The sequence below is a fragment of the Colossoma macropomum genome, unplaced genomic scaffold (genome assembly GCF_904425465.1).
Source record: "Colossoma macropomum unplaced genomic scaffold, Colossoma_macropomum, whole genome shotgun sequence".
NCBI classification, from domain to species: Eukaryota; Metazoa; Chordata; class Actinopteri; order Characiformes; family Serrasalmidae; genus Colossoma; species Colossoma macropomum.
This window is the reverse complement of record NW_023494788.1, coordinates 20,340,348-20,352,161: the sequence shown is the minus strand read 5'-3', so window position 1 is coordinate 20,352,161 and position 11,814 is coordinate 20,340,348.

The following is an 11,814-nucleotide window of genomic DNA, read 5'->3' as shown; positions in this document are numbered from 1 at the left end:
AATCAATGGCTTCTGTTTTAAAATCAATGACGACTAAATGACTCTCTTCATTCACGTCATTTTTCATCGATGCCAAGCAACTGAATGCACCGACTTTATTCTTCGTCTTTTTTCTACCCGAAATGCTGGGTTGGAAGGTGAATACCAATCTCCACTCACTTCACTCCCCACTCCCTCATTCCTCTGTTTGTGTGATGCGTAGTAAAAGCCTGATTCCTGAGTGAAGAATCTCATAAGGAAAGAGATTCTTCTTTATTATGCTTCTCACTCGACTGGAAACATAACAGCAGATAGATGACTGCTGTCTTTTATTTATTAATTCATCTTCCTCATTTATCTTTCCTCCCCACTCCTTTCCCACCATCCCTTATCTCAGTGCTTCACGCATTCCCTCTTTTATTCTATTTCTCACTTCCTCTAAATATAAACAGAAAAGAAGGAACAGCAACAGCTCAGTAAAGAGGGACATCATCATGCATGTGTAATGTGCTTATTAAGCCTTAACAAGTTAGCAGTTGGCAATTAACAGGCTTTTTCACCATAATTATTGCTTAATAATGTAGTAATAAGCAGGTGGTTACTTTCCAACTACAGGCTTGTTGAGACTGCATAAGTGCATTATAAGTACACTGGAAAATTCTGAAGTCCCTCCAGTTAGTGCTTAATAATGTAGTAATAAACAGTCTGTTAACTATCATATCATAACTATAAGCATTTCCAGAGCACTTTTATTTCTACATATATACATCATAATTTTATGCACATGTTGCTTATTGTTAGTTATTATTAGGCATCATCTTTAAGTGTCCATTATTATGGCCTTATTTATTATGCCCTTATTAAGCCTTATCCAGCTAATATCTGGTAACTAACTTATCATGTCAGAAACTTCAAATTAACTGCTAATTACTAAATTATAAAGCAGTGACTAGAATGAATTAAGCATTCTCCACTTCTGACCACTTCTGTTTTAAAATGTGTTTCCCTTTATAAAGCTGTGTTCACATGATTAACTTTAAAAAGCAATGAAGGAGGCTTTGCACTAAAATAGCCTTCACCCTGAGACCAAGTCAAGACCAAGACCAAAACTGAGCTTAAAGCAGCGATAAGCAGCTAATTAATTATTGGCTTGATAACTTTAAACTTTACAAATTTTTGCCCAATTTTAACCTCAATTTGCCCCTTACAACAAATTTTCACAATCCGAAGCATTTTTCCAGGTAGGTGGCTCGATCAGAAGTGACTGATGGTGCGGCTGATCTGGTAGTGTAAGACCAGAAACGAGTGAATCTTTAACCCTCTGACTGAGCTTGAAAGTGATCAGAAGCCCCCCAAAATGATCAAACCTGTTTGATATTTACAACTTAAATGCTCAGAGTCCTGCAGTGGGAGAAGATCAGAGACTTACTCAATGAGTTATTCAAACAACAGCCAATCAGAGAGCTTGAAGAGAGGAGAAACAGGAGAAGAGATGAGCATGAACACCAGAGCGTGGAGACAGAGGAGCTGCATGTAAAACATGGACAAATAAGAGCCGACATCATGTTTATAATGTATGAATCCAGAGGTCAAGTCACTCTGTTTACAATTTCAGCTCAGCTGCCAGTTTGTAGTGAAATATTTCTCCAGCTCACAGTGTGATATCAACATTTCTCAGTTCCACAGTTTTCGCTGTGCATAAAAGCACAAATAGGTCTGGCCCAGCTTTGTTTCTGTCATGTGATTTCTGAGGAGATCTGGGAGTTTGAGTTCTAATTCATAGCCCAAACTTGTTATGTATGTTATACTCTCTCTTTGCCCTGGTGTCTAGTGTGAGTGCCCTCATGATAAAAAGACAAGGAATTCTGTGACAAACTAACAAGTTTGTGATGGTCTCTGTTTTAGAAATCTGTTAAGATTCCAAAAGGTTTGTAGTGAATGCCAGCCTTAGTTATCAGCTACTGGCTTGATAAAGGGTTTAATAATGGACATTAAATATGTGCAAATTGCTAATGATGAACAACAAAGTTATTTTAGAAGTCTACCGGTTGTGCCATGTCATGTCTGATCAACAGTAAAATTCACTGTAGTAAAAATTAGCATGTATTGGTGTTTTAGCTTTCCAGCAGACCAAGGCGCACTGGTAAACATAAAATATCTGTTATGAACATGCTTACTCACATCCTACTTAGAGATTTTATGGTGTAAAGACTAGAAAAACTCATCTCTGATGATGCATCTTAATGATGGAGAGAACAATGAAAAAAACTACTACTGCTTTGGGGTGGATTTTTGTGGATCATTAGCTGGTGAGTGCAGAAGGAAGGCAGACAGTTATCACTACTGCTAGGAAGCCAAGCATCTTATTGCAACCATATAACTGTAGTAACTGTCTCTGAATCATCTTTAAAATGGAGAGATTGGATAATAAACAACAGAAATAACTGATCAGGTGAGGAGGATAAGTTAACATAAGTTAGCAAGGTTATCCAGTTAGCTAGATATAGTTTGGCTGCTTGGCTGAAAGGGGTTTCTCTGGCATCAAGTTTGTTCTGAATAAAGATGGAGTTGCTGTTTTTATTTGTGATTTTGTTTGATGACTGAGGTCAGAATTGCAATAATGCTACAGTGGTTGTATTTATTAACGTATAGATCAGTGGCTAAGCAAGCAGTCAGGATTGGCTCACACTACAAAGATTCCCAGTACAATGTGTTTGCACTAAGGGTTTGCACATACTAGTCGACTAGTTGACTTGTCAATTTGTCGACTTTATTGCTCAGCAATGATGCTTTAAGATTGAAGTTGACTAGGCACTGGTCATGTGATTATCACATTACCAACATGGATGATGACATGGAGCTATGACAACAGGTGAGGAGCCTGGGGTTGTGGGGGGCTCTGTATCTTTGGTTTCCTGAAGGCTAGCAATGCGATCCAGGGCTCTTTGGAAAGGGCTCTACTGACCTGTGGATTTTGGCTTCTTTCGAATATATCTCCACAAATCTACAGTGCTTCAAAGGTCATTTGAATGTTATATATTGAATGTTGTTATGTCCAATTTCCTGAAGACTACAGTATTAATGTCATGTGTCACTGCAGAAGAGGTATAACGTTGTATAGTCTTGTAAAGCTTGAGTCAGTTACTCTTATTTTCACCAAGTTACACTACTCTAACTTTCTCTAACTCTCTGAACCTTTTGTCTCAGCAAGGCTGCCTAGGGTGCATCTAAGTCAGATACAAATTTCTAAAATTCCATGGTCCGTATCTCCGGTTCCCTGAAGGCTAGCAATGTGATCCAGGGCTCATTGGAAAGGGCTCTACTGATCTGTGGAGTTTGGCTTCATTCTAACATTTCTCTGCTGATCTACAATGCTTCAAAGATCAGATATTGAACATCATCACCTCTGATTTCCCAAAGACTGCAGCTGAATGTCATGTGTCATTGGAGAGGGGGCACAACATCCTATAATCCTGTATAGTCTGAAGTTGGTTACTCTTATTTTTTGCCTAGTTATGGTGCTCTAAATTTCTCTGGCTCTCCGGACATTTGCCATGGGCAAGCATCTTGGCAAGGCCGCCTAGGGTGTGTCTAAGCCAGATAAAAATTTGTGAGATTCCAGGGTCTATATATTCAGTTCCCTGAGGCTAGCGATGCAATCCAGGGCTCACTGGAAAGGGCACATCATGCTCTACTGACCTGTGGAGTTTGGCTTTGTCATGGATATTAAACATTAGAATTTGTAAAGTTGATTTTGCAAAGCATTGCATTTCACTGTGGTTTTATTTATGACATCATCAGTGATTAGGTGATGTTAACATTCGTCACATAAATACTGACCTTAAAAAAATCCCACAACCCCTAATTTGCATAACTGCATGCTGGGTAGTGATAAATAAAAACATTATAAAATCAGTTTTGTCAACGCGATGAGGCCAAGGCATACAATGCTGCACTCCAGAATACTGCATAACATGACCGATAACATATCAAAATCTAGTTTTAGGTTGGAATGCCCCTTCAAGCACCTAGAAATAGTTTTGTGTTCACTATATGGAACCGCACAAGCTAATGCCTATCCCTGCCATTTCTGATTAGCACTGAGATTGTGCTGAAGTGCCTGCTGGTTGTTTTGCAGTAGATGACTGACATATTTGTCAGGATGTAGATCTTTTTCTCAAGCCAAGAATCCTCCCAGTGGGGGCTATCATTCACAAACACTCCTCCTCCACAAAGCCAGGCGTTCAAACCAAACCCAATGTGACAACTTGGGAACAGCGTGATTTTTTTTTTTTTTCTTTCAGCTCTATCAAAAACACACTCACTGTCCTATTAGAGGGGCTTACTGAAATGGAAGTGCTTCAACTCTATCAGTGCCAAGAGTGCTCTGTATGAGATGATGCAAGGAGAAATCCCTTATATCACTCAATCTCTTTCCCTTTCTCTCTTTTTGCAAGTAGAAAAATAAAAAATGATAGCAAGAAGCATGTCATCAACAACATTCACGTTGAGGATGCTGGCACTTATACCTGGCTGGTCTGTAATGAAGCAGGCGTGGATGAGAACGTCTCTGTTGCGCATGTTTAAGTCATGATGTGCCTCCCAACTCTTACCCTAATGGAGCACTTCTACCATAGTGCTGCATTATTTATCTGACCCTGCATGAATAGTTGATGACCTTTAGCTGTAATAACAGAAATAGGTTTATTTAATGGCAGAAAGGTCCAAATGATGAGATATTCTCTTTTCCACAGCCTGAAGCACAGAGCAGAGGGGTGATGACTGCCAGATGTTTGAGGATGTTCAAGAAATTAGCTGTTTACATGTGAGATGGTCCCTCACAGCGTGAAATGTTCAGTTTAGGACCGGCATGATTGAAAAACTGCACAAATATTTACAAACTGGAGTATTTTACCAAACCAGTTTAAATGCATTTGTTTGTTTGTTTTTAGTATTTTCAGAAATTAACAGAAAATTAATTAAGTTTAAACTCACTGGGAACTGAGGTTGCCAAAATGTATTGCCCTATTTTTCTATTTTGTAAAACTCTAGTACAGTTTTATACAGCTTTCTAAATATTTACACATGAAAGAACACAGCTGTATAAAGCATTTTTACAGATTTACAAAACACAAATGTCAAACTTTTGTCATTTTCTATGTTATTTAAATGTAATTACACTATTACATGGGTAATTACATAGTAATCACATTTATATATTTACAAACTTTGTTTGTCTTCACCTCTAACCTGATTTTATGTTTGTTTTGATGTCAAACAATGGAAAAATGGCAAAAATGTTCAAAAATAGTATGTTTTCTTTTGATAATACAGGATTGTACACTCAACAATAATTTTCATCAAATTCAAATCATCTCCCTTGTGGTTTGCCTGAAAGTTTAGAATCAACACTTTTACCAGAATGTTTGTGCTCGTTTCAATGAGTTACTAACATAAAATCGCAATGCCTTTGTTATTGCCTACAATAACTGGGACTTAAATGGGTCACTGGCAGTCTACCCAGTAATCACAATCAGTGTCCATATAATTACACTTTGGGTTAATGAAATAAAATAGAAGGTTCTTACTTGGCTGAACACATATTCATTCTTAGTAAAGTGGTTGCACTGGTGGTTCACAGTCCCCCTGCTGGGCACTCAGTGTTCTCAATTCAGTTCTTCAGGCCCTTCATGAACAGTGTGCATAGACATAGATGTGTTAAAGCAGAAAAAAGGCACAAATCTGAACTTCAAGTCTGGAATAAAGAAGCTCTGGTTTAGACTGACAGGAAACAGTGATTTGGGATCTGCTGAGAAGACAGACGCTTCAAATGCTCTCATTCTTCACATAATGGGACATTTAAAGGGTAACAGCAAAGGTCAGCAGTCAGTCAACACCTCAGACCTGTGGAAGCCTCATTGTGTACAGTGCAGTTTGTATGTTACTGAACAATAAGACTTTTTTTTGTTTTATTGCTTCTGAACTCCAAGTCATTGCATTTGAAGTGAAACCATGACTTTGAGCTGAGAAGTCATTAATATCATTAGCAATGTATGTATATATATATATATATATATATATATATATATATATATATATATATATATATATATATATACACATATATATGACCCCTTAACAAGCCATGGGCCCACCAGTTGCCCCAAAGTATTATTACATACTCCTAAAACCTAAAAATAGCTCCATTATTTTGCATTGAAGTCCCTGTAGCTGAATAATAAGCCTTTGCATGTAATAAGCCTAGAATGTTAAGGGATTAATAAAATTAATATCAATTATTTCTCACAAACACGCAGAGAGTTTCTAGTCTTTCAATCAATACCACATTTTTGTTTGTAAATGGAAGAAGATTTTACCATGATTGTATATTGTCATTATGTTTTTTAAAGAGTAAATGCATTAATAATTTAAAGCTAAATTAAACAATATGACTATTGTGATGGAAAGCTTTTGTCATGCTTATGGTATTGTGGAAACAAAAACATCCTTTAAATTTTTGGCTTGTTTTTATCATAAATGCGTCCAACATGCAAACTCAAAACCAACCAATACAAAATTTAAATTTGATGAAATGTCATTTATTGAATAGCTCACTATGTATTCAATGTATGATTACATAAGTACAGTTAAATAGTATAGCAAAACAAGTACAGCAACTGATGTGAAGAAGGTCAGCTTTAATTTGAGATCATTTACGTCCTTCTGGGGTCCAATATGCAGAAAGCACAACCCTTTTTAGATGTAATCACCCATTGTTGGAGACCCATTGCAGTTCTTGGCTGCTCAGAGTGTTTTGCCAGGTGTTTAGTATCTTCTCTATTGATTCTCAGGCCAGCAATGAGCCATTTTCAGCTTCAATTCTCAAAAATGTCATAATCATCCCACTAAATGAGAGCACAGCACAATTGCCTTGTCAGTACAAAGCAATGTTTGCCAACTGTAGGCGTCTGCAAGCTCACATATACAGTATTGCTCAGCTAGCAGTCTCCTCTAAGTGGGTTTAGCATGTTGCATTAGCAGCAGCTTTTAAAAAGGGGGTGATGCATTTATAGAGGAAGCATCTCAGCTCTCACCCTCCATTCTGTTAGGTATCATGCAATTAAAGAGGACAAGATTGTCCACAGAATTAGGGGAAAGTGGAAAAAACACACAAAACTTAGATTTCCCATTGTGTGCTCTTTTGTGTCTTATTTCACTAGCAACATTTTTTGACTAGATCAGGGGTGGGCAACATGCGGCTCCAGAGCATGCGACTCTTTTACTGCCCCGTTGCAGCTCCACAGCGTTAGATTTTCAGGTAAAAATAAAATAATCATCCTTTGCAGTAAATTAAAGCTCTGCTGATCATTCTAACATAGTTTTAACAATAAATGGTCTTGAACGCTGGAGTTAAATTAGAACTGCTAATTCGCCCTGAAGATTGGCGCACACACAGACTGATGGTCACCATAGCAAGGACAGAGATTTAAGATCAACATTAATAATTTGGAGATAATTGGTCTTATTTGCATTTATAATCACTCCAACTGGGAAACACTAAGTCGCGGAGCTGAAGTCTTCTCTTTCGCCAGCTTCTTGTTCAAATTTTCTCATTCTACCTTAAAAGGTCAGCAATTATATTCTGGCAACTCAGGCGCCATTTAAGGTGGAACGTGAAACTTCGAACAAGAAGCTGGCGAATGAGAAGCTGAATTCAGCCTCGTAAAAAACATTGAAAGGCATTTTACAAGAAACTAACATTATTCTACTTTTGCAGCAAAGTTTGCTGCGAGAAAAGCAGCTACAGCTGAGCTAAAGCTTAAAGCAGAGCAAAGTGAGTCTGTGTTTTTGTTTATATTTTTTAGCCTATACTTGTACATCCACACATACTGAGACATATTTACAGCCAAGATGGACATAAAATGTTGTGGCTCCCAAGGTGGTTAGATTTTTGTTGAAAGGACAGAATGACTCCTCTTAACATTTGGGTTGCTGACCTCTGCAATACACTAATGGTTTAATGATTGCAAACACACCAAGCTGTGCTCTTAAAGGTTCCCAAATCGTTCTTTACTTGGACCTATGGTTCTAGAGGATCGTTCTCACAAAATATATATACAAACTTTTCTGAAATGACAGTTATTAATTGGGAGTTTGCTGCAGTAATGGTCTCTACTTTTCTAGGAAGGCTTTACAGTTGATGTCAGAACATTATTGTCAGGATTTGATTGCACTGAGCCACAGGAACCTCAATGAAATCAGGTACTGATGTTGGATGGTTAGTTCTGGATCACAAATGCCACTCCATTTCATCCCTAAAGTATTGCATGTTTCCAAAAAGCACAGTTCCACTTCTCCACAGGCCAATGTGGAGCCCTCTAGCTGATGTTTGCCATTGTGTGTGGTGGCCTTAGGCTGCTGCATTAAATAATTAGAATGAACGTCTAAATATCTTAAGGCATAAAGTGTATTTTAAGTGAAGGAAACAATTTGAACTTGGAGATATTTGAGCAGTTTTCTCCACAACCCATGAGCAGCTCCAGGTGATGGGCTAAGAAGGCTTGTTGTGCAAGGTGGCCTGTTGTATTACAAGATAGCATCTTCTGCACTCAACAAATCCTGCAGTACACTCTCCAGCCAGAGGGCACGCTATCTTACCCTAACAGGAGGACATAGTTCAAAGCCTGACCTCAGGGTGTTGGGTAGTGTAGACCTGTGGGATGTAAGAGGTGCTGTTTGACCTGGCAGTGCCCTTTACAAGCAGATGGTATGAGTTCCTGTGCAGGTTAACCAGTTGAGCCTAGCCTTTGATTCACCTGCATGCATAATGGATGATGGAGCTGTTTCCCTAGTAAAGCATGCCTCTGCCCACTCATCTGGAGTCTGCTAATCCTCCCACTTTCATCTCTGCTCCAACAGTAGATCTCACCACACATCTGGTCCACAGTCCTGGTTCTGCTACTCTGCTACCATCACTGGTCATACCTCTATCCTTTTTTGCAAGTCTATTCATTTCCTCTGCATGCCAATAACAAGGCTTTGGACTAGAAGACAGAATATAGAGATATGAAGATTATATGAGAACATTGTCTCCTAGGTGATGCTGAAGATTAGGGAAAATTCAACATTTGACATTTGAAATGTCTTTGTCATGGACAAGTGCAATGGCTTAGGTCTGTGTATGCATTTCTGGTTTTGATACCATTGAACATCTAGCCATATTAGTGTTGGATTTGGCAGGTCCAGGTATAACTGTCACTGTGGATGAGAGAAGAGATCCAATACTGTCAGCGGGGATTTCTTTACACATTATTCCTTTAACTGCGGAGTGAAGCACATAAGCCTGGGATAAAACATGGCTCCCTGCCAAGTCTACCTGGAACAATCAAATGAATTTTCATCACTTATTCCCTCGTACACTGAGCCGGCCAAAATCCCCCTGAGATGTTTCATGATTGATATCCGCGAGTATTAAGCTTGCCGCTTTAACTTTGTGTGATGATTTCTCCTCATGGTTGAAGATATCCAGCACGCTCTATAAGATTGCTGCAGCTACACCTGAAATGGTATAAGCTCTTCCTATGAATTCTTATGTGAATCAGAAATGTACCCTCCCTCATACTTTGCAATAAGGCAGCACGATATGGACAAAATACAGGTGCTGAGAATATACCGTATGCAGAAGTTAAAAAAAAAAAAAAAGAGTTGATTTATTTACATTCTAGTCAGAACATCTTTGTATGTTTCAGGAGATATTTCTGCAAAGATCAGATATAAGATAATTCACTAGTGCAAGGAAGGGGAAGGTTTCCAAAACTGTTAAATCATTAAAGCAATAAATCATTAAAAGATACAGAGAAATTGAGACTACTAACAACCACCTGCAAGACCTGAGAGACTACCAAACTGTTATTATCAGATAAACAGCACGTAAAGCTTTTGTCTTTGAGAGAGAGGAGAAAATCAAGCTGCTTCAGATCTGAAAACATCCACAGGGGTTTCTGTCCATCCTTCCACTGTGAGAAGACAACTATGGGTCTGAAATGATGTGTAGCTGTGAAGAAGCCCTCGGAAAAGAAAATAGACAAAATAGGGAAAAAATTGCAAACAAACCAAATATGCTTCTGGTGCTCTCAGAACAAAGAAGTCCAGTTCTCAACATACCTGAATGTGTTTGGGAACCTTTGGCTCATGAGAAGCAGCAAACACAACCAACATCTAAGGCTGAACTTTGGAGGTGTGGTGAATCACTGCACAGAAACAATCAGATTGGTGAAAATGCTCATAGCACACAGTAAAAACCAGTGATTGGTTAGAGGGCTCATTTGCATATTGCAGCATTCAGTCCCACTTTATATTGTGTTTCTAATAACTGTGTAGTTACATATGAACAACATATGCAACAACAATGTAACTACTAATGATTGATTCACGGTTATAGATGGATTACAGAAGTACACCTTATGTAATTACATGTGTATCAACTTCAGTTTTGCCTCATGTAATTACACAAGTGTATCTTAATAGTTGTAACAGCCTATTCTCTGTCATGTAATTATACAAGGTTAATAACAAATTTAATTACATTTGTAATCAGACTGGAACAGCATTTTTTATGATTTTTTTTCGAGCAGTAAAAGGAAGTATCTAATAATGTACATTAAGGCATTACTTACAATGTATCTGCCAGCTTTCCTAACATTTAGCTAGTATGTTGCTAGTGCTGTGACATTGTAAATGTTTCAGCTTTAAAACATTCAGTAATGTGACAGTACAGCAGACATCCCCTTGACATTAACTACATGTGTTGCATTACCTCCAAAGCAATGTGTATATTACCACTCCATTATTACACAGTACCTACATAACAACTACACAGGAACTGTCCACTTATTTTTAAAGTGTAACTTTACACTACAGGAACGTTCCTGTGTAGAAGATACACTTGTGTAATTACATTAAGCAAAACACAAGTTGATACACATGTGTAATTACATAGGCTGTACTTCTTTAATCCACTTGTAACATTGCCTAAATCATCAGTAGTTACAGTGTTGTTTCATTTAGTATTCATGTGTAACTACACAGTTATTAGAAGCACTTAATATAAAGTGGGACCCAGTATTCTTCTGTGTACATATTACAAAGTCCAATATTCTAACATTGATTGGACACTATATTTTGGACACACTGATACTGACAGATCCTGATCTATACCTATAACCAACATAAATATATCAGGATCATTTGAAGAGGTCCTGTGTGGTCAGAATGCCAGTGATGATTGCAGCCTCTGGAAAGGTCAAAGGTAAGGTTTTTTTTAGAAAAAAAAGCTTCAAGTTGGGTTGGCCATAGTTATCCTCTGAGGTCAGAGACACTCGAAAGGTTGTTGTGAAAGACACAGCACTGGGAAACAGATAATGAGCCCAGCTCCCCATCTTTCTCCTCAGGTCCTGAAGGTCATGCACTGAAGTTCATCTCAGCCACAAGTGTACAGAAACAAATCCCTGCAGATACAGAGAGGTAGAATAGCAAAGAGCTGCTGACACTGTGCAGTGCTTCTGCTGATGATGATGCTCTTTAAATTTGTTGCCTGTTATCACTTGCATCACTGTCAATTCCTTGAGATTGCAGCAATAAAATAGAGCATAAAGTTAATATTAGCCTATGAAACTGTTTGCGTTCTCATTGGCTTTGATGAATTTTGGCCATTTGGACATTTCTTTTCTTGAAAATACAAGCATAACTGCATAGTGTGAGTTTGATTCTTAAAAGAGTGATTTTCAGTTATTCTTCAGTGCTGCTACATTACGCAAACTACAGAGTTGCTTCAAA